Here is a 24,058-nt window from a genome sequence, read left to right on the forward strand (position 1 = left end):
TACTCTCTACTCCACCCGAGAAGCATGTCTTCTCATTGTTCAAGACTCAGCTTGCATCCTGTCCCCTGGGAGGCTTTCCCAGATCCCCCTGGACAGAGTTAGACTCTCCCACCTGTGGGTTCCCACACAGCTCTGTATAGGACCCCACCAGGACACTGCACATGCTCCATCGTCGTCTTCATTGCCTCTGTGTTCTCCGCCAGACCCTGAGCTCCTGGAGGACGGGGCGTGGGTTTTATTCCCTCATCCCCAGATCCAGCCCACCTGGTCACGGGCCTCAATGAACACTTGCTGAAAGCAGATCAGAACAGGCTCCGAGGACTCTCAAATCCCCCAGCGGTGGAAAAGGGAACCACCCAATCCCCTCTGACATCTGTGACATTGCTTAGAAGAGTGATGAGAAATCAATCTGAATGACTCCGGAGACACGGGTTCTCCCTCCATTTCTGGCCCTTGAAAACCTTGGCAAATCTTTAACCTCAGAAAGCCTCAGTCTCCTCCTTCGTCATTCTGAATAAGACGTGTGCCAGCCAGCGCGAGGCATGCCTGGAAACGCCATCTGCTTTAACCCTCACAACAACCCAGGTACACAGGCACTTGATCTCCATTTTACAGACAAGGAAACCGACCTCCAGAGAGGTTAAGAAACTTCCCCACTTTACCACAGCTACTAAGCAGCTGAGCTGGGATTCAGACCCAGGCCTCCAAATCTAGAGATTTCATTTATTCATTCATTGCTTCATTCAATAAAAACATTAATTGAGCATCTGCTGTATGCTGGACAAGGTTCTACATGCCAGGCATACAGCAATGACTAAAACAGGCAAACCGCCACATTCATGGCACTTACATTTCTGCTCCGTCCTGCTGTCCCTCTAAAACTGGTGGCACAAATGAGAGAGGCAAAAGGACCACAGAGACCCTGGTAAGCCCCAGGATGCACACCAACTTCAGAATGAGAGCAGCAAAAGTCACTGGCCAATGCTGACCCACTCCCACAGGCGGAGATGGAGGCTGCAGGGTGATGGGCTTCAGCACCTGTGGCTGGGCTGGGCCATCCTGGGACAGACAGGGAGAGACAACCTGGACACTGCGGGGCACACAGATCTGCTCTTCTGCCAAGTGGAGCGCCCTCCCCATCATGTCCTGAGCCCCGCACAGAAGCCATCGCTCAAGTTTACGACATGCCACATGCAGGTTGCAGACCTACTATCATCCGTAATGGGTTGTTGTTTTTATTTTCCATTTATAGGGGAGGCTGAGTTACTACCTGTGGTCACGGAGGCCATTAAACTGCTCCAGGGGCTGAGATTTACATATCGGCCACGTGACCTGCAACAAGCTCAGAGGGGAAAAAAAAAAAAAAGGACATTTACAATCTAATTAGAGCTGGTGATTGATACACAGGGACAGCAGAGAGCAGCCTTATCAACCCCAAAAAGCCATGAAAGCCCACCCACAGTGTACTGCAGGTGATAACAATGTGGAGCCCAGACCCGGATGCTGGAAGGAAGGACCGCAAGATGAGGAAGAGGCTCAGAACATGTGGATGCACTGCCCCACCCCCCATGGGCCAGGGAGGGCTGGGAAGTTGGTGGGGAGGAAGCAGGGATGGGAGGTCCTTCTCTCCTCTCCACCACTGTCTCCAATTAATGTAGTCATTAAGTCTATTACCTGAACAAAGGTTGCTGACAACTAGCTAATAACATGCTGCAGCCTCCGCAGCTTTCATCCCAAGATCTCAAAACACGGTATAAATAATTAAATGTTATTATTTAGCGATTTATGTAATCAAAGAACTTTACAACCACCCCTTGTTTTTTCTTTCAGTGCACACAGCTCAGCACCATGATCTCAAATGAGGAAACCAAGGCACAGAGAGAAGCCAGGTGAACTGGCTAAGGTCATCTGACCCCTCCTCATGCCTCTTGGTGCCCACCCACACTCTCCCTTCCCCATGGGCTCAAGGACCACCCCTCAGCCTGACTCCACTCCCAAGCACAATTCTGTGAATATTCACTGCTGGAAACATCCTCGTTCGTCCTGGGACAGAGGAAGGGATCCCCCAGGACAAACCAGCCACCTTCCGTCCTCGCCTCGAGCTTGACCTCCTTTTAACATTGGAACCCTCCATGTTGAACACGGTCGCAAAGTGTGCCCTTTCTTCATGTGGTTTAGTAAAGGGACTGGTTTTGATCACAACGAGCAAAGTACAAGTTTCTACCCAGCATCCAAAAGCCAGTGCCCTCTGCATCCATTTAGATGCTGGCTGCTGAAAGCTATCATTTCCTATTTCCTGTGACTAACTTGCGTTAGGAGCTAAATTCACAAGAGTGTGTGCAGGATCTTACATCCAAGGAAACGTTTCATCATCACCTGCCGACAGGGCTGTAGAGCCCCAGCCAGGATCCACTCAGACCAAGGGCCGTGGGAAGCTGCGAGTGAGAGTGTAAGCCATTGTGGACCCCTGCCCTGCACAGGCCAAGGCACGGGGTATCATTAAGTGATTAAGGCTCCCACCATGGGCCTCGGACTGACCTCTGCCAGGATACAGGTATTGCGGATCAACTTTATGATCACTTATCTGTCTCCTCCAGCAGCCTAAGCTCCTTATCTCAGGATCTTGCCTACAGTTCCTTAATACTCTGATGAATGCTGTATGGTAATTATGATTATCCTCATTTCACAGATGTGGAAACCAGGGCTCAGGATTTACCCAAAGCCACATGGATAGTAAACGCCCTAATCATGATGAGACTCAGTTTCTTTGGCCCTAAGTTTCATGTTCTTCTCACAATCCTCCAGTAAACCCAGTGTCTAGTCCTTCTGACTAATAGTCAGAGTATCCATCTGACTACTTCACACTCCCAAACTCACCTTGGCACCCGTGCTCTGGAGGATCAAGGCCGTGGCCATTGCGTACAAAGCAAAAAAGAGAATTGACAAATACCCATCTTAGACATCCAAACTAGAATATCTGAAGATGAAGGAGAATTCTTATTATCATCATAATTGCCAACACAGATAAAATTAACTAGATCATGCCAGATTTCTTCACTGCCTAGAGTACATCTAGCTGTAGCTGCACATAAGTGAAATTACAACAGGTCTTAGCCAACTATCTTGCCTTTAAGAATGAAGCAACTGTGTTTTGTCCATAATCTGTGCCTCATTTTCATTTGTTAAATATTTATGGAGTACCAGGGATGTGCCAAGCCTTGTGTTGGATGTCAGGATGACGTGGATGCTTGAGACAGTCCCCACCCTTGGGAAGTTCCTGAGAAGCCATGGCAGACAGCTCCCAGGTGGAGGGCACTGGGACAGGAGAAGGAAGGTGGGGGAATCATGCAAGTCCTGGGAAGACAAGTCAAAACTGCAATGAGGATAAAGCTAGCCACCAACTCTGAGGCCACCGAGCAGAATAAAGGGGACTTCAAGGGGTTAAATTTCTCTTTTCCCTCCTCGGGGTTTGAGGTGACCACCATTAAAATCTTCCTATAATGACTAGCAGTCTACATGGGCAGGTGACTATCGTACTGGCTTTCATGTGCCTGCCATTTTGGCCACACCTCTGCTCCCTGCCAGGGTGGGCACATTAGGCTCTTTTATTCATCCCCATGATGATGTTCCCCCTGGGCTGGGGAGAACCCCCTTCTCACCAAGGGATACATTGTTGGGCGTCCTGTCAAACGAGGGGCCTTCCTTACTTAGGATAAAGTCTAACAGCATCCTATCTTGGGTCTTGGGGACCCAGGCACAGGTTATTCTGAGGCTAGATTGGCTGACAGCCAGTGTCACCTCCTATTAACACTCAACCTGGGCATCTGGAAGCTCACCTACCTCAGGGTGAGTCTATTAATTTATTTTTTTTAATCTACAAAAATCTGAATCTAAAAGGTTGACAACAGCATTTGATGCCCGTATCCAAGAGTCTTACTCCTGGTGCACTGGAGCCTCTGCTTGCCCATCGGTCCTAGAAGGCAGGCACCTCAGGGTCTCATGCAAATTAGGGCCCTTGCAGCCACCCCAGAGATGCCAGAAAGCCCCAGGTGGGCACACCCGTGAGCACCATGTCATCTCTGATGCTTGCACTCTCACAACCTGCTGGGCAACTGATTTGACACCAAATAATTCCCTGAATTGTGAGCCATTGAGACACTGGGGAAATGGAGCTAAGATGAAGTGGGCAGTGGGGCAGTCACCTGGCTCCTTCAAGTAGGAACAGTACCTACTGCCGTGCCTGTGTTAATCAGTCAGACTCTGCGGTGTGCAGTGGACTGTTGGTCATCATTGCTCTGCTGCAATGTCAGTTGAGAGGATTAGAATTCAACATCTAATTCTATTTCAGGAATGCATTGGTATAGACAGAAGAGCAGAGTGATAGAGGACCGTCGGCCCTGCTAGCCATTAGCTGGGCCTTGAGAGAGACAATAAGTCCCCAAAGAAGTCAATTCTTGACAACAATCACGGGTGTCAATAACGGATCAGACTCTGCTGGGCCTTGGGAAGCCGATGAGGCCAACACGCTCCCTCTGCCTGAGAAACTCATATCAAGTGGGAGGAGAATGCAACTGAGTTAGCAGATCCTCACAGAGAAGAGGCTCAAAAAAGTGCAGTGAACCAAGAACTATCAGAGGCACAAAAGAGAGGGCTGAAAATTCCATCTGTGAAATCTGAAAGGCGTCTGAGAGGAGGTGACTTCTGAGGTGGGCTTTGAAGGATAAGTAGGAGATCATCAGAGAAATGAGAATCTTCAGAGGCAGCATAATGCAATGCTCAAAGTCACGGACTGTGGAGTCGGACTTTGTGGGATTATAGGTTAGGCCAGTTACTACCTTGGTGAGTGAGACAGGTTACTCTAATGTCTCCATGCCTCAGTTTCCCCACCTTCAAAGTATGACTGTTCTGACTATTAAATTACACAATCTATGGCAAAGCACTTGACACAGTGCCTAGGAACTGGCAGGTGTCCAAAAACTGTCAGCGATTGTCATTATGAGCAGAAGGAAAGGTGGGAGAGATGAGCAGGTCAGGGTGGCTTGGGGCTCTGGTACAAAATGAAGGGTGGTAACTGTCCAGCTTAGGCTTTTGGTGTTTATCACATAATCAGCGGGGAGAACCAAATGGCTTCTGACCAGAAGGACACCACACTTGGCTGGATTGGAGACCATGAGCCTGGAGGCAGGGACACCACAGAGGAGCCACTGACTTTGGGGCTTATACAGGAGGATGGAGAAGGGGGGGATTCTGAAGATATTAAGAGGTGGCACCAACTGGTTTTGGTGACTGTGATGGTTAGTTTTATGGGTCAGTTTGGCTGGGCTATAGTCCCCAGTTATTTAATCAAATGCTAATCTAGGAGTTGCTGTGAAGGTATTTTGTAGATGTGATTAAAGTCCATAATCAGATGACTTTTAGTACAGCAGACTATCCTGTACAATTTGAGTCGGCCTGATTCGATCAATTGAAAAGCCTCCAGAGAAGAGCTAATGTTTCCCTGAAGAGGAAAGTCTGCTCCTGGACAGAAGCTCCAGCCCATGAGAGTTCCAGCCTGCCCTATGGATTTTGGACTGGCCAAGCCAGCCCCACCATCACGTCAGCCAATTCCTTACAAAAAATCTTAATACTGTCTCCTACTACTTCTGTTTCTCTGGTTGAACCCTGACTTATACAGTAACTGATTAAAAGAAGAGGTAAAAGAAATCACAGTGGTCCTAGAGATTCTTCACAAAGCCTCAGCTATACGGTTTTTGCCTCATCCTTGTGCCAAAGTCCATAAAAATCTCCTTTTTATGCGCCTGCCTTTTCTGGACAAAGCAACATTCCTGCCTCAGTTGGCAACTCTATAGAGCAGATCGCGGAAGTTCAGACTTATTGACTCTGACATATGGATCTCCCTCCCGGGTTGGGTTTTACGGTTTTGTTTTGTTCCTATAATATATATGGTTTTATATGGTTCCTTTGATGTTGGGCTGACTCTTTGATCTCCCCAGGAAAAACTTGTCCCCCCTGCAGTTTCTTTTAATCTACAAAAATCACTGACCACAGCTGCAGCTCGGGAAGCCTTCTGCGAAGAGGCAGGCTAAGCAGAGGGAGCGAGCGTGGACACGGAGAGAGAACCGGGAACAGCAGTGTGTTTCTCTGAGGCCCCCACGTTATGTGTTGGGAGCTCTCTGCATGCCTCCTAGACCTTGCGTTCCAGAATACGTGGCTAATGAATGAGGAGGGGAGATGTGGACTCTGATCACTGTGCAGGTTTATCTCAGTTACCAGCTACTTTAATCCCTGCAACAGACTGGTCCAGTAAAGACCCTAATCTTTATTTAGCAATTGAGGTACCCAAAGCTCAGAGGTTGGGTTCCCTGGAAGCAGACCCTGAGACAAATTTTCCTTATTGTGATACAATTTCAAATGTAAAGAAAAGTTGCAATAGCAGTATAATAAGTAACTATATATCCTCTATCCAGACCTGCTGATTGTTACATTTTGTTCTGTTTGCCTTATTATATCTCTCTCTCTCTTTCTCTTTTTTTTTTTTTTTTTTTTTTGCTGAGGAAGATTCGCCCTGAGCTAACATCTGTGCCAGTCTTCCTCTATTTTGTATGTGGGTTTCCACCACAGCATGGCTGCTGATGAGTGGTGTAGGTCTGCACCCCGGAACATAACCTGGGCCGCTGAAGTGGAGCATGCCTAAAGCAACCACTAGGCCACCAGGCCAGCCCATCTCTCTATTTTTTATGAATCATTCAAAAGTAAATTGGAGACATTATGCACCTTTACTATTATATAGTTTGCCATTTAAGCCCTAAGAACAAAGACATTCTTTTACATAAGCATGGGTCAGTTATCAAAATCACAAAATTTAACGCTGTTACAATACTATTACCTGCACAGTCTATATCCAAGTTTTGTCAGTTGTCTCAATAGTCTTTTGTAACTATTTATTTTTCCCAGTTCAAGATCTCATCCAGGACCATGCAGCATTAATTATCATGTCTCTTTAGTCTCCTTTAAATGGAAACATCTCCTCAGTCTTTCTCTGCGTTTCTTGACTTTGATGTTTTTGAAAAGTATTGGCCAGGCTTTTTATAAATCCATCAAATTTGCTTTGTCTGAGACAAAGATGGTTGAAAGTGCTCCCAGCAAGAAGTGGTGGGTTGGTGAGAAGAAAGACCAGGAAGGGAAGGAGGTCAGCAAGGAGCATTATGAAGCGAAGACCCCAGAGGGTGAATCTGGCTCAGCCCCAAGGCGAAGCTTGGCAAATAGTGTGGGTCACACCTCAGAGTTGTCCCAGTGGAGGAACAAGCTGCAGAATATACACCCCCTGCACCAGCATCACTTTCAGCTCCAGCTCTCCGTGCACGCAAGCTAAGGGAGGGGGTTCCTGCAGCCAGAGGGCACACATGCTGGCTGTTGACTGGTACATACAAAAGCAGTAAAGGGATCTGGGGGAATAAAGTTGGTGCACTGACAGTGTATGTTGCAAAGAGTTTGACTTACCCAGAATCACATGACAGACAAGGGACAGATTTAGAATTCCAGCAAGCTCCATGCCATTGACCCACACTCCATCACCTCCCTGGAGAATTATAATCAACCAGAAGCCTTGGAGAATCCCATGGCCGAGAAAGACAAGATGTCAGGCATCGTTATTTTGCTGGAGAAATGAGATATTAAAACCAAATTTAAAGCAGAGTCACATTGTCTCTGCATTTTTTATTGTATGTGGTTGGTTTTTATTTACTTACCTTTTTCTATGATTTTTAAATGTTGTGCAAGTTAATAGCCACATGATGATTGATAAGAAAAATGACCAAAGTACAGAACATTCATGTCTCCAGGGTACTCAGGTGACTGGACAGCACAGTGTCTGAGATCTTGGGCTCCGGTGCCAGACCACCTGGGTCCAAGCCCTGACTATGCCAGTCACTAGCTGTGTCACCTCTCAGAAGATCTGCTCAGCATCGGTAAGAGATAATAACAGTGCCAACCTTCAGGGTTGGTTGACAGTCAGATGAGACAAGGTTTATAAAGCTCTTAGCATAGTGTCCAACACATGTTGAGTCCTCTACAAACGTTAACTGTTTTGTTAACATCCTTGATTGACCACGGGGTGTGGTGGGTCTGCCTTGCTCCCAGCTGATTCACCTTCATCCCCACCCCTCTCAATCACTGTTCAGCAGGACCCTGCCCGGCACAGTAGTTGCCTATGAAGTATTCCATAAGGAGTTGGCAAGAACAGTGAGAATATCCAGCTACAGGTCAGTTGAGACAAAAGTGGGGTCAGGGAGGTAGAACCCACAAGACAAAGCTTTAAGGACATGGAGAACTGGGCTGGTCATACCCAAGACAGCACCCCTTGCTCAATCTTCATTCTCTCAGTGAAGGATCTGCCCAGACATGAAAAGCCTTGTGAAAAAACACAAAACCTCATCAGATCCTTCTTCCACACTTCACTCCCCTCCTCAGTGCCTCTCAGTGGCTCCCCATTATCCTGGAACTAAAGAAGAAATTCTAAAGGGTCTCCAAGGGTCTTCACGTGCTAGCTCTCACCTTCCTCTCCAAAGCCATCTGCTGTCACCTCCACCTGCAGTCACCACCCAACACATTCTCCTCTGAACTGTTCTTCCTGAACCACTTGCCTTTTCCCAAACACATCGTGCAGGGTTGCCCCTCTGAGCCTCTGCACAATTTTTCCTCTTTCCGTAAGAAAATTCCTTACTGTGGTAAGCAGATTCTAAGATGGTTCCCAATGACCCCACCTTCTGATACCCTTGTCCTTGTGTAACTCTTCCCTTTGAATGTGGACTGGACCTAGTAACTTGCTTCTCATGGGAAAAATAATGGGATGTCACTTCTGAGATAATGTTGTAAAAAGACTCTGGCTTCTGTCTGGTTCATCCTTTCTTGCTTTCAAGTTCTGGTGAAAGCCAGCTTCTATGTTGTGGAGATGCCCATGGGGCAAGGAACTGAGGGAGGCCTCTGTCCAACAGCCAGTGAGGAATTGAGATCCCCCCTCCCCCCAGTCCAACAGTCCATAAGGAATTGAATCCTGCCAACATCCACTGAGTGAACTCGGAAGGGCATCCTCCCCAAGTTGAGCCTTCAGATGAAACCTAAGAAGCAGCCAACACCCTGTGATTGGAGTCTTCTGAGAGACTCTGAGCCAGAGGACTCAGGTAATCCATGGCCTGACTCTGACCCACAGAAACCATGAGATAATAGATGTTTAGGTTTTAGGACTCTATGTTTGGGGCAATTTGTTACCTAGCAATAGATAAATAATACATATACCTTTCAACCCAGCAAAGTCATATGCATTTACTCAAGTATTACTTGTCCTTGGAGGTCTTCTGTGGTTTCCTGTCCTTGACTTTGGCTGGGCTGGGTAGCCCTCTTGAGTGCTGCCACAGTACCCTGTGTTTCTACCATCACAGTTCCAAACACACGACACTATAATTTCCTGGAAACTTGCCAACCTCTCCCTCTGAAATGTGAGTCCTTTGGACCCATGGACTATAACTCATTCATCTCTATAGCCCCTGAAACAAGCCCAGCCCTGACACTCAATAATACTAATACCTAACATTTATCGAGTATTTACTGTATGCCAAGCTAAATTTGCTTTTCAAACTTTATCTCACGGAAGTCTTCCAACCAAGCATTATTATGCCCATTTTACTGATGAAAACCCTGAGGTTCAGAAAGGTTGCCCAAGATGCTAATATATGGCACAGCTGGAACCTGAACCCAAGCAGTGTGGCTCCGGAGTTTCACTTACGTGTGGTAAGCGCTTGTTGACTGACTGACCAACTAGAGACCTGCTATGTGGCCATAGGATTAACAACAGACCCAACATTACTGGCCATTCATGTGTCTGCCACACAGAGGAGCGAGAGCCCCACAGAGCTTCAGAGATTAGTTGGGAGTAGCAAAGTCAAGACAGAGAGCAGCTGGGTTTGGATTTCCTGGAAAGCCTGGGCCAGAGGCCAAGACTGAATGCAAGGAGCAAAGTTGAGTGGCTGGGTTAGGTCAACAAGCCCATGGGGAGCTGCCCAGGGGTCAGTGTCCCTGAGCCAGACAAGGCCACAGCAGGGACCAGGGGCTGGGAGACAGCCATCCAGGAGACCAGGATCTCTGAAAGCTCATGAGTATTTATTCCTCCCATCAATTCCGATACTTGTTGAGCACCTACTATGTGTCAGATACTGTCTAGGATGGGAGATACAGCAATAAATGCATCAGACAAAATTCCTTGTCCCAGTTGAATTTATATTCTAGTGGGAGTGGAGAAACAGGCAGACAATTAAAATAAATATGTATATCCCAAAGTAGAAGGTTTTAAGTGCTATAGAAATAAAGCTAGAAAGTGGAGGTGGGGGCAGGGCATGAGGGGAGATGTGGATGCATTTAATGGGAAGATTATCTCACGTGGAAAATGTAAAGAGCTTGGGCAACAAATGTTAGTGCAATGATTCCCACCATGAGAAGGGCGAGAGTCTTAATTTGTCCCAACATTGGTTCAACAAGCTTTAAGGGGGATACCCTGTCTTTAGGATTCAGTATCAGGATTCAGTGACTCAAGCTCATGAGTATCAATCCTGGGTTGGTTCCAGTGGAAAAAGGATTTCCAAGCAATGTGGGGGCCTCTGGGGGGATATGGGCAGCCACAAATTTCAAGGAGGTCTTCTCTGTGGGCACAAATACCAGGGAGCAGATGCACAGAAAGAAAGTCTAGGGTTCCGCCTAAATCAGCAGGACACAAGCCAACAGCTGGGACTCTGTGTGATGGCAGATCCAGATGCCAGGCTCCAATCCCATCAGGCAGGAGGTGTGCTGGTCAAGAGAGCAGAGGCAGAAGCTGAGACATGGAAATGGACAGACTGAGGCAAGGAATGTCAACCTGGGGCCCACTAACAACATGAGTGACTCTGGCTGAGACCTCCAACAGCTGAGATGAGGCAACAAGAGCTCCAAGACAGTAAGTATACAGATGAAGGAAGCATGCCCCCAGGATTCCAACTGGGTCCATGTGACTCCAACCCATGCTCCCTCTATGAGGCCATGGGCCATGCAGCCTCCAGCCCACGTTCCTCATCTGTAAAATGGCTTCATTCACGCCTACCTCCCAAAGTTGCTGTGAGATTTCAACTAGAATCTACAAAGTCCTCGGCACAGGACCTGGACCACTGAGCAAGTGCTGGCAGGCAGTAGCAACAGACACAGCATCATCCGTCAGCCTTTCTGAGAAACCCTGCTCATGTCCTTGAGAAAAAAAAAATCAAGGCAGTAAGAAAGTGGGCATCCTTGGGAAGCCTTAGTTCCTTCTCCCCAAGAGGGAAGCCACTCCCTGGCTCCTGAGAGCTCACAGCTCTAACCAGACAGGTGCTTATTGGTGAGAATGAGGGCTGTGCACAAGCCAGGAGCATTTGTTCAAGAATTAAAAGTCAGCCCGGATGGCCCTGCTATTAAACTCCCTGTGGGTGAGCTGGGTTAACGGTGGGGCCTCTTGTGATAAGCCATTAATCTCCACGTGTAATGCAAGAGCTGTACAACTTACTTCAGCCCTAATCTCCCATGAGTTACAGCCTCTTCTGTGATTCATAAAACAAATCAATCACAGCTCCCGGGCTCTCATCTATTTATTACTGCTTTTTAAATGCTCAGAGAGGGAAAACCCAAAGGATGTTATTCATCCCTTCCCCAGCTCAGCCGACTTCCACAAGCTGCAGGAAAATGGACTCTATGCCCCTCCTCATGTCACAGACTAAGGTTAGTTGAATTCTGAGGCTTACAAGGAGCCGATGATTTTGCATCCATAGCATCTGAAGGAGGTACCTCTCACTTACCTTAGGGTCTGAGAGCATAGATCTGACTGGGTGGCAAGCCTGGTCATCACCAACTTATATCTGGAAGGCTTATCAATGGAGTGGATTTAAAGCACAGCCACAAATTCTTTGATGCTCCTCCCATTGAGAGGCAGATCTGTGCTCTCTCTCCTTGAATCTGGGTGGGCTTGTAACTGTTTCAATCAATAGGGTATGGCAGACATAATGCCATGTGACTTCCAAGGCTTCTCATGAAAGACCACGCAGTTTCCATCTCACCCTCTGGAACACTGCTGCATGTAAGGAATCATGCCCTAGTGGAAATATGCAGAACCAGCTGACTCCAGCTTCCAGCCATGCCTGCCAAGGTGCCAGACAACTGAATGAAGCCAATCATGGAACTGGACTCTCCAGTCCCTGCCATTCAAGTCACCTCCTGCTCTTTGTGTCTTCCCAGCTGAGGTCTCAGTCATCAGGAGGCAGCATCAAGCCGTCTTCGCTGTGCCCTCTCTGAATTCCCAATCCACAGAATCCCTGAGCATAATAAAATGGTTATTTTCTATATCACTGAGCTTGGGGTGGTTTGTTACACAGCACTCAGAACTGTAACAGTAAACCAGGAAGCATGGCCGTAGGTGGAAGACAGGGGAAGAACTCACTATGTGCCTGCTCACTGCCAGTCACTTTGCATATTTCATTGTTTCCAACAGTCCTTACCAAAATCCTACAAGGTGGGCACTATTGTCCCCTTCCTCCAATTAAAGCCTTCTAATAGTATTCTAATAGTAATTTTTAATAGTAAAAGTCCAAACTCCTTACGTTAGTCCAGCAGAGAGTATCCGACTTAAGCATGCATCAGAATCACCTGCAGGGCCCACTCTTAGAGTTCCTGACTCAGTCGGTCTGGGGTAGACTCAAGAACATGCATTTCTAACAAGTTCTCAGCTGGTGCTGATGCTGCTGATCCAGGGGCCACCTTTTGAGAATCACTGGCCTGGGGGATGCAGTAGATTTTGTCTTATGCTCCCCTTTTCCCAGTCTAACTCCTGCTCACCCTACCCAAGCCACAAAGACCCTCTCTGGGATCTAAAAACCACTAGACTGTTTCCTGCTTTCAGAGCCTTATTGCTCAGGATGTCCCTCAACCTGGCCCACTCTCCCAGTCCTAGACCCCTCCTCATCCTCCAGGGTTCTGGTTAGTGCTGTCTCCTAAAACAGCTCTTCCCTCTGCACCCCCTAAGGATGTCTCACCTCATTGCCTTCTATCACTGCTTGCCATCTGTTTACTTCTTAGCACCATCCAACATGCAGCAGGAATTTATGGCTCTGTTTATTTGTTGGGGTATCTCTGTGTACATGTGTGAGAGTTTCTATTTCCACCTTCAGAGTGTAGGCTTCTTCCATGCAGACTCTACCTTAATCACCACAGTAACCCTCCTGCACAGCTCAGTGTCTGTCACATGGTAGGTGCTGCGAAAATGCATGTTAAATAGTTGGATTGCTTTATTTCATTCTCATGATAACCCTGTGAGGAAGGGACCATTAAGCCCATTTTGCAGATGGGGAAACAGAGGTCCAAAGAGGTGAAGTCATGTGTCCAAGGTCAAACAGCTAGGTATTGAACCCAAGTCTGTGGACTCCAAAAGTCTTCACCAACACTCTCTGCATATCTTTGTGGGAGAATAGAGGAGCAGGGCTACTGAGGGGAAAAGGTCTGGATGAAGGTGCTGGAGAACACAAATGGGCAAGCTAAGGAGGCAGGAGGGTCAGCTGGCATAGAACCGGCCTCCCCGTGGAGTCAGGACGCCGCTGCCCTGGAGCACTGTGGAGTGGTTGCAATTCTGCCTTTAGACCTGATGGCATTTCCACCCCCACCCCACCAGACTCTCCTCTTCTGGTCTCTCATTGGTCTGGGCAGTAGGTGGAGCAGACCAGGACCCTGCGAATGGGCAAGGTTCAGGGCAAAGGTCACCAACACAGGGCAAAAATGGGGGGAGGGGCAGAACTAAGGCGGGCTGGGAACAGAACAGCACCACCAATTAAACCTGATTCCAAAAGCCAAGTTTCCACGGTCAAAGGTCTTAAGCTCTGTGGCACGGATTTCACTACCGGTTGTGCAATGACCACCCTGGGCTTGCGCCAGGGGGCTGTGGTCCGGGGGTCAAGGCCCCTCTGGGACTGCAACCCAGCCTCTTGCCCGCAGCCTCATGCTGTCTGGGCAGCAGTTGTGAAATGCAGGCATTCTCCTGGAGACCTTGGAGGGAGAAGACCTCCTACAGAGACTCCTGCAGGCAGAAGAGAGGGAGAGAAGGAGGTGTGGCCTCAGCCTCCGGCTCCCAGGTCTAAGCACCAGTCACACAGGCGCAGGAATAGCAGAAAGGGAGTACCAGGTGTGAGCTTCAGGGAGGATGAGGCCTTCCATAGGGGCCTGGTGAGAGAACGCGGTGATGGACAGCTGCACAGTTAACCCCCAGAGCACCCCAAGAGAGTAGATGCTCCCAGAAAGCGATGTATCTCTCATAAGTAGCCTGGAGATCCCTTTCTCCTTCTATAGACCAACTTAGAAGCCGGACCTGCTAACAAGGGCCCAGAGGCTCTGACCCAAAGGCAAAGAGAAGATTTGAAAAGACATTGATGATCCTCTGTGTGTGTGTGTGTGTGTGTGCCCATGTACAGGTGTACCTGTGTGCAGGTGCACATTCACAAAACAGGAGGAAGAGGAAGGAGAGGGTGGAGGATGGGACGAAAATTGCATCCATCCCAGTAGATGCCAAAAATGGTCACTAAGGAGCAAAGACTAGTTCAAATCTATCATGAATCTCTGGTTGATATTTATTGAACATTACCCTGGGCCAAGCATTGTTTTGGGCACTCGGGACACTAGGAAATGGCACAGACATGAGGCCCTGGCTTCATGAAGCTTACAGTGTGATGGGAAAAACAGGCGATAATGGATACTGATGAGTGAGACTCACAGAGGGAAGGAAGGAACAGTGCAGCATGAGAATGTCAACGGGAGGGCTCTTGCAGTCTGGGGCATCAGGGCAGCCTCCCTGAGGAATGAGGTTTGAGAGGACAATTGAAGGATGAGTAGAAATTAATTAGGAAAGTGGCCGGGATGCAGGACAGAGGGGTTAAGTTCTTCTGATGGAGAGCAGAGAGCATGAGAGAACAGGAGATGGCATGAGATGGAACCAAGACAAATTAGAAAGAGTCTTAAGGAAATAAAAGGAGTAATTATTACTCTAAAGCACACACTCAAACTGCTTTAACAAAATGTTGCCTTAATTATATCTACCTTAATGAACAGATAAAAAACAGTTTGTAATTAGTTCTGTAATTGGCTATGTGAAAACAGATGTGTCTTTGGGTTCTAAAGCATGTGGTCCTAGAGAGCTGTCACATCCTAGAGTCTGGTAGACATCTTTTCCTCATGGGTTCTGCAAAGGAAGACTTTATCCTAGCCTTCCCTGGATTGGAGATCAAAAAAAATTAAAAAGAGCATTTACTCTAGATGTGAGCAGCTCTGCATACGACAGAGAGACAGAGAATGGGGTTCAAATCCCACTCCTGTCCCTCACAAGCTCTGTGACCTTGGGAAATTTCTTTGCCCTCTCTAAGACTCATCTCTAAAATGGGACGGTAATAGTAGCTGCTTAATGGAGTTATGATGAGGACTATAGGAGCTCACACACACAAAGTGTGTAGCACAGTGACAGGCTCATAGAAAACATTCAGTAAATGCTGATGGCTACGTGGATCCATGCATGTTATAATTCGCTATTGCTGGCCTAACAAATTACTCTGAACCTAGGATCTTAATAATACATTTTTATTATCTTATAATTCTGTGGGTTAGAAGTCTGACTTGGGTCTCACAGGGGTGTAGTCCAGGTTCCTTCTAGTAGCTGCAGGACAGAATCTGTGTTCCTGCTTTTTCTAGCTTCTGGAGTCCCCCTCATTCTTTGACTGGTGGCCCTTTCTTCCATCTTCCAAGCCAGCAGTGTTGCCTCTCTCTGACAATTCTTCCCTGGCCACCTCTACCTCTGACCATAGCCAGGAAATGTTCTCCAATTTTAAGGACATACGTGATTAGATTGGACTCATCTGGATAATCCAGGATACTCTCTCCATCCCAAGGTCATGACCCTTAATCACAACTGGGAAGTACCTTTTGTCACATAAGGTACCAGATTCACAGGTTCCAGAAATTAGGACATGGGCAGCTTTAGAGGACCATTTTTCTGCCTATCACACAAGTATATATTACTTGCAATTTTTTTTGTAAAAAGTTAATGAGACGTTAGTCCTCATAACTACATACGTCGACTCTTCCCCTCCTCTTCTCTTCCTGTACCCTCTTCCAGTTTCTTGAATGTTTCTGCAAATGAGTTCCTCCCAATGTCAAGTATAAATCCATTGGACAGCTATTTTAAAACCTTGGGAGCTCCTAATTCCCCTTACTTTTGGAGGTTCCTGCATCATGAAAACCACATTAAAATATATCCACATCCTATACCGAATATAATTTCTATGTAACTATAGGAGTTGAGTTGGATTGAACTAATTTCCATAATGTTATGTTTGATATACATTTACTTAAACTCTCATTCTTATATTTTGCAGTTTTCTTTGCTTTTCCAGATCTGAGATATTTTCATAGATCCCTGAAAAGCTCATAAATCCATAAACACTGCACTTTAAGGACTCAGTCAATCAAAGGCCCCAAATGAAGGGGTATTCCTCTGAGGCAGGGTTGGTGGGAGCAAAAAAAAGAGCAGGAGAAAATGAGAGGGAAGAAGGAGAGAGAGAAGAAGGAAGGAAAAAAGGGAGGGAGGTTGGAAAGGAGGAAAGGAAGGAAGGAAAAAAGGACGGAAGGAAGGAAAGAAGGAGGGAGGAGGGAAAGAGGGAGGTAGGGAGGAAGGAAAGAAGAAAAAAAGGAAGAAAGGAAAAGAGGGAAGGAAGAAGGGAAGGAAGGAAGGAAAGGAAAAGAGGGCAGGAAGGAAGGAGGGAAGGAAGAAAGGAAAGGAGAGAAGGAAGGAGGGAGGGAGGGAGGGAAGAAGGAAGGAAGGAAACTTGGTTCCTTCTTAATGTTTTCTTAGTATGAAAACACAACAACCCCTTTCTCTTCCAGTGGCAGAATCCACAGATCGCCCGTGAGTACAAAAACTTCTTATTCCTGTCAAGTAATTCCATCGAGTCAGTTGTTTATTCATTTATTCAAAATATATTTCCTTTGCATCTATTAAGGGCCCATTCCCACACCATGCACTGGGAACATGATGAATTAGACCCGTCTCCACGTCAAAGATCTCCCAGTCCAGTTGGGAATAGTTATGAACACGAGTGGACGCACATCAGCTTTGCTTGGGAGCGAGACGGCCCAGTGTCTGGGAACCTATTGTCATAGAGAATGACTAGATTTTTTTTTTACCAGATCTTTAAGAGCCTTGAGAAAAATTCAGTTCTTTAGCTGACTCCTTTGCCATATTTTGGTATAATTTACATGCAGTGAAATGCATAGATTTTAATTTTAACTGAATATGCACACTTTCAATTTTAACCAAAACCCATAGAACTTCCCCATTGCCCCAGAAAGTTCCCCGTGCCCTTTACCAATAAATCCACCTTCCCCTAGAAGCCACCACTGCTCTGATTTCTTCCCCATTAGTTAGCTTTGCCTGTTCTAGAACTCCACATAAATGGAATCATCCAGATGAATGCTTTTGTGTCTGGCTCCTTTTCCTCAGCATGATTTTTTTTTTAAGACTCACACATGTTGTTGTGTGTATCACTGATCTATTTATTTTTATTGCTGAGTTGTATACCTCTGCATAAATAGACCATAGCTTTTCATCCATTCTCCTGTTGATGAATATTTGGGGCTATTTCCGGTTTCAGGCTATAGTGCTTAAGGCTGCTATGAACATTTTTTGTAAAAAGCTTTTTTTGGATACACATTTTCATGTCTTTCAGATAAATACCAAGACATGGAATTACGAGGTCATAGGGTAGACGCACATTTAACTCTTTAAAGTCAAATGATTTTCCAAGTTTTCAATATTTTTCCAAGTTCCCCACTAATCTACCATTTATCCTCCCACCTGGGAGCGTCCAGATGCTCCCCAGCCCGACCAACTTTCTGTCTTGTCTTTCTCATCTTTTTTGCTCTGCACATTCCGGAAACTCAGCTCAGGACCCTGTACTTTTTTTTTTATCTTAAATGGGAATGTTTAATCTAGACTGCAAAGAATGCTTCGCTGAGCCTCTGCACCCCTATGATTGTATTTAAAAGTGTGTGTATATTTTTGGGAGTCCATTTTTCTGAATGAAGGAACCACACTTTCAAAAACCAAAGAAGCACTACTCTAAGAAAGAGATTGACTTTGCAAAACAATTCTTAAGAAGCACGGGGCCTCACTAGATTCTAAGACGGGAACCAGACCCAGAATGCAACCCACAGCTACCTTTGCAGAGTGACTAGGGTGGTGGGAAGGAGAGTCAGCCCCTCCCAGCAGGAGCCTCTTTAAGGCTGATCTGAAACTTGCTCCTTTAGGACGAAGTCTTGCCAAGACTGCAGGTTGACAATGCGCCATCGCTTCTCGGAAAGTAAGAAAGAGCCCCTCCCCAGCCACACCCATGGGCATTCCTCCTCATAGTCTGGCTGCCCTACAAAGATAAACTATGACAAAACCATCCTTTCCCCAGAGAACCTCCAGCCCCCAAATTGTCTCCCCAGACAGCTTCAGTATCACCCCAGACCAACCAATGACTGAAATCCACAGATATCCCTTCATCTTCAAGGACCCCAAATATCCCCTCAAAATGGACCTTCTAAGACCTTAGAAGTCCTGTCTGGATAAAGATGCTTCTCCCTGCCATAAAAGTACCTAGTTCTGCCGTGTCCAATACTAGCCACATGTGGCTACTGAGTACTTGAAATGTGGCTGGTCCAAATTGAAGTGCGTTGAATGAAAAAAAAAAATAAAATATCATCAATAATTTTATATTGATTATGTATTGAAAAGATAATATTTTGGGATGATTGGGTTAAGTTGAATGCATTATTAAGATTAATTTGACTTAGGGGCAGCCCCATGGCCGAGTGGTTAAGTTGGCACACTCCGCTTCAGCGGCCCAGGATTTTCGCCAGTTCAGACCCTGGGGGTGGCCCTAGTACCGCTCTTCAAGCCATGCTGAGGTGGCGTCCCACATAGCAGAGCCAGAAGGACCTGCAACTAGAATATACAATTATGTACTGGGGGCTTCAGGAAGAAGAAGAAGGAAAATAAAATTAATTTCACCTGTTTCTTTTTTGAATATAGTTACTAGAAAATTTAAAATTGTATATATGGTTTGCATTATATTTCTGTTGTATACTCAGGTCTAGCTTATTCTGCTCCATATGAACATATTTCCTAAACCCAGGCCAGCTCCACATGGCCACATCACAGTAGACCGGACCCCCTGGGACCCCACGCTTGTAGGAACCTGGGCAGAACCTCCAATAGTCCTTAACACTGGGTCTAAAAGGGCTGACACCAGTCCCTGTGGCCTGGCCAGGTTCACAGGCCTGAGCTGGCTACTGCCTGTCCCCAGCCCCAGCCCAACCCTGAGCCCCAAAGAAGCCAGCAGCCTTGTGCCAAAATGACGAAGAGACGGCCACATTCAGTGATGCAGCATCCAGTGCTGAAACTAATCACTTAAGAGCCAGTGGCACCCAGGGAGGGTCACCAACCTGGCAAATTCCTGGGAAGCGGGACTTGCAGTTTTTAAAATCAAGACCATCCTAGGCAAACCGGAATGAGCTGGTCACCCTGCCCCCAGGTGTGCACACTAGACCTGATCCTCAGGGGCCCTGGAGCAGGCCAACCTTCCCACCCCCAAGCAAGCCCTGGGATGTGTGAGGATGTGCGGGGCACATATGAAAATTCCACCGCTGCAGCCCTCAGCTGCCACTGCTCCTCTAACCCAGGAGAACCAAAAGTCTCAAGCCACACTCCCTGAGGCAGGAGCAAGAGAAGAGGAGGCAGTCCTTTGGCTGTGCTGGGGATCACACTCCTTCTTCAACACCTCCTCTGAGCTGTCTGTGTGATAGATCATCAAGCGTCCCTGTGCTCCCTAGGGGCGGGGTCAGGGCTGGAGGCAGCCAGGCTCACTGTTTACTCCGCCAGCCTCCTCTCTGTGGGATAGGGGACCTGCTCACTCCCTCTCCTTCAGCTGGGTCATCAGCCCTAGGCTTTGCCCCCAGAAGGCACGGGTGGGGGCGTTTCTTGGGCTGAGGCCAAGGAAGGGGCTTTCTGGCTCCAGATTCGTTCACAGTCAGACAGTACTGACCTAGGGATCATCCGTCTCTGAGTCTCCTTTCAGCACATAACAGTGTCTTCAACTCTAAGTCACTCAAGGAGAGGACAGGAGGGGACAAAGACTCACCCACTCTTCTGCTTCTCTGTGGACTTGGAGACTAGCGAGGCTGACGTCCAGGTGAGGAGAACAAGCAGAGTTTCATTCATCCATTCAAATATTCACGGTGCACCAGGGATGTGCCAGGTACTGAGAAAGGTCCTGGAAACACAGTCCCTGCCCTCACGAGGCTTGCAGTCTAATAGGGGAAACAAATAATAAAGGATTCATTACAAAAATAAAAATAAAAAATGTGATGAGAGTTATGGACTCTTCTGCTACGGAAGGAGAAGACCTGGGTGCTGTGAGAACATATATCCAGGATCTAGCCCAGTCTGGGCAATCATGGAGGACTTTCCTGAGGAAGTGACTTTTATGTCAAGACCCAGAAATAAGCAAGAGTTAATGTACATTTAACTCTGTGCTCTTGATTCTCAAGGAGGGGGACTCAAGGAACAGGCAGCAAAGTCTGGACGGGTCCTCGCATTGCGGTGCTGGGTTAGACTTACTTCGTGGCTGACACACTCAGGCCTCAGTGCAGAGCCTAGGCCATCCCCAGTCAGGACTGATTCTAGGAACTGGGGTGAGAGTCCAGAGGAAGCCGGGGCCCCAGGCATGGCTGAGTAGAAAGTGGCCTCAGTAAAGAGCACAGAGCTCAGATTAAGACTTTGGGCTCTACGGTCCAACCAATCTGAATTTGAATTTTAGGATCACCCTCCACTATTCCTCGATCAGCTCTCTGAGTCTCAATTTCCTCGTCCGTAAAGTGAGGGTAAAATAGCCCCTATTTCATAAAGTTGTTGTGAGAATTTTAAAAGACGATACATGGGGAGAGCCAAGCATAGTGTACATAGTAAGAACTAGATAAAAAGTGAAATTTTTCTGCTTTAAATTATTAGTGCTCCAGTGGAAAAAAAAGATTCAAAGTGCTGTGGGAACTGACTGCCTCCTATCATTTATCTTACAGGAACAATTATTTAAAAGAAACTCTCAAACTGGCAAAATGCCACATTGTGTCTCACGGGAGAAATATTGGAACTGAGCCTCACAGGGTGGATATTTGACTTGCAAAGATCAAGGAGAGGTTTCCAGGCAGAGGAGGAGTGTGAAGAAAGGCACGAAGACCGAAATGGGTGGGGCACGTGTAGGAGCAGCCCCGGAGCGCCCGAGGGGAGAGGAGATGGGGGAGCACCCGGCTCAGGGGCTGGGCAGGGTGCCGCAGAAGGACTTGCAAGGCCAGGCTAAGTTTTGACATCATCCTACAGGCGATGGCCAGGCTAGTGGAGATTTTGGAGCTGGTCAATGATTTGTTGGGCTTTGCATAGGCAGAATGGAGATTGTCTGTGAAAGAAAAACACCACGCAAGGGATCAAGGAGGAGGCTGATATGAGCATCTGGAGCAAGAGTCGGCAAAGTTTCTATAAAAATCCCCATCACCAGCACACTCAGTGCTATTTTTTGGCCTCGTGCCTTGGCATACACTATTCTCTCTCCCTAGAATTCCAACAGATTTACCCTCCGAAATTAACCGAGTCATTCATTCATTCAACTAATATTTATGAAACACTTACTCTGTGTCAAGCCCATAATCCCCACTCTGCTGAAATTGATGGCCTAGTGCAAGAGTCAGCAAACTTTCTCTGTAAAGGGCTGGAGAGTAAATATTTTAGGTTTTGTGGGTCAAGGGTCTGTCTCTGTTGCAAATACTGGACTCTGCTGTCATAAAGCAAAGCTGCCCATAGACACTACGTAAATGAATGAGCCTGGTTATGTTTCAATAAAACTTTATTTATAAAAACAGGCAGTGGGCCACATTTGGCCCAAGGACTGGTTGACCCCAAAAGAAACATAATGTGAGACACAAACATGAGCCATTGCATATTTAAATTACATATGTAATTTAAAATTTTCTAGTAGGTTCATTTTAAAAAGTCAAAAGAAATGGGTAAAATTAATTTTAATAACATATTTTATTTAATCCGACATATCCAAAATATTACCGTTTTGACCTGCAATCAACATAAAAACTTATGAATGAGTTATTTCCCATTAGTTTTTTATACTAGATCTTTGAAATCCAGTGTGCATTTTACACTTACAGCGCCTCTCAATTCAGACTCCCCTGTTTCTAATGCTCAATAGCTACCTGCGGCTGGTGGCCACCATACTGGACAGCGCAGGTCTAACAGAAGTCGGAGAGGGGGTCGGGGGAGTCCTGGCTAGGGGGTGGCAAGGAGAGAGGACAGGGAACTATCTGACATCAACGCAGGGCGTGAATTCATTACAACCCAAATCCAGCTCGGCCACTTGCTTGTTGGTTAATTTCGGACATGGATCTTAACCAACCTAAGTTTAGATACTTTTAGGCCCAAAGTATCAAGTGAGGGGCCAGCCCGGTGACGCAGCGGCTAAGTGTGCAAGTTCTGCTTGGGTGGCCGGGGATTCGCCGGTTCGGATCCCGGGTGCGGACACGGCATCTCTCGTCAAGCCATGCTGTGGTAGGAGTCCCACATATAAAGCAGAGGAAGATGGGCACGGATGTTAGCTCAGGGCCAGTCTTCCTCAGCAAAAAGAGGAGGATTGGCAGCAGATATTAGCTCATGGCTAATTATCCTCAAAAAAAAAAGTATCAAGTGAGCGGTAGGCATCAGCCCCCGGGTTCCCAGCTAGTTCTATTATGTGGAGATTCCAGGATTCAGGATTTGCTGCCTGGGGTCCTCAACTTGGACTTTCTTTGCTAAAAAGCACCTTCCACATTACAATCATCTTGTGGAGATCTGGGCAAGGCTCTTCATGGCTAGCCACACCGCATACCCCTCCTGAGACCCAGGAGGATGCTTGTCTACTCCTGAGGGGCCAGGGGACATAAGGCGGGGAAGGAATAAGAGAACCACCCTCCCCAGCTCCCCACACACACACATGCGCGTACACACATGCACACACATGCACAAGCACATACAGGAATCCAGCTTCTCCCTCCCCAACACTGAGCAAGGAGTGACAGCTGTAATCTCTAGCCCGTCACAGAGCAGGACGTGGGAACAGAAATAGACTCCACCTGAGTCAGAGGATGAGTCAGAAAGTTCTGGAGAGCTTCAGAAGGGAGCAGCAGGAGGGGCCCTTGGTGGGGATGGGAGCCAGGCCCCCAGGGAGGGAGAGGGAGGATGGCTTGTTTCTTAGGCATGTAGCCGGGGAAGAACGTGCTGGAAGGAGTGGGGTCCACTGCCTTGGCTGATTTGTGCCCTAAAGAAGGGCCTGCAATGGGGGGTGCAAAATGCAGGGGCATTGGAAGGAAGGGCCTTTGGGGGTACCCAGTAGGGAAGGATGTAGACAGGGGTTTATGGAGCTACTCTGAGCACACAAGACCCCACCACACCTATGACTCTCTGCCCTCACTCCCAGACCCTCTTGCTGCCGTAGAAGCATGTCTTGAAGGTGACCCTACAAAGAGAATGGGATGCTGCTGATAACTCAGGCTGAGCCATGGAAACTGAGGAAGAGGCAATGTTGGCTGTCCTATTTGACCCAGGCGGGGCTAATGGGGGGGCTGGTTCCCCACGGCGGGGGCCCTGAGGGACCTACAGAGTGTAGATCCGTGTGGCCCAGTCTAATCCAGGTACCTGGTCAGTGCTGGGGACCCGCCATGCCACCACATGCGGACTCTCGGAGAGCTTGCCAAATCATCAGATCCAAGTGGCAGAACCAGGTGGGAGGAGAAGATGAAGACACCCTCAGGAACAGACAGGGGCCAATTTAGGGTAATGGGCATCAGGAGCCCAATACCAGGCCACCAACAAGGGGTGGGCATTGAGCGTCTTGACAGATAT

The sequence above is a fragment of the Equus quagga genome, chromosome 12 (assembly GCF_021613505.1).
Source record: "Equus quagga isolate Etosha38 chromosome 12, UCLA_HA_Equagga_1.0, whole genome shotgun sequence".
Classification (NCBI taxonomy): Eukaryota; Metazoa; Chordata; class Mammalia; order Perissodactyla; family Equidae; genus Equus; species Equus quagga.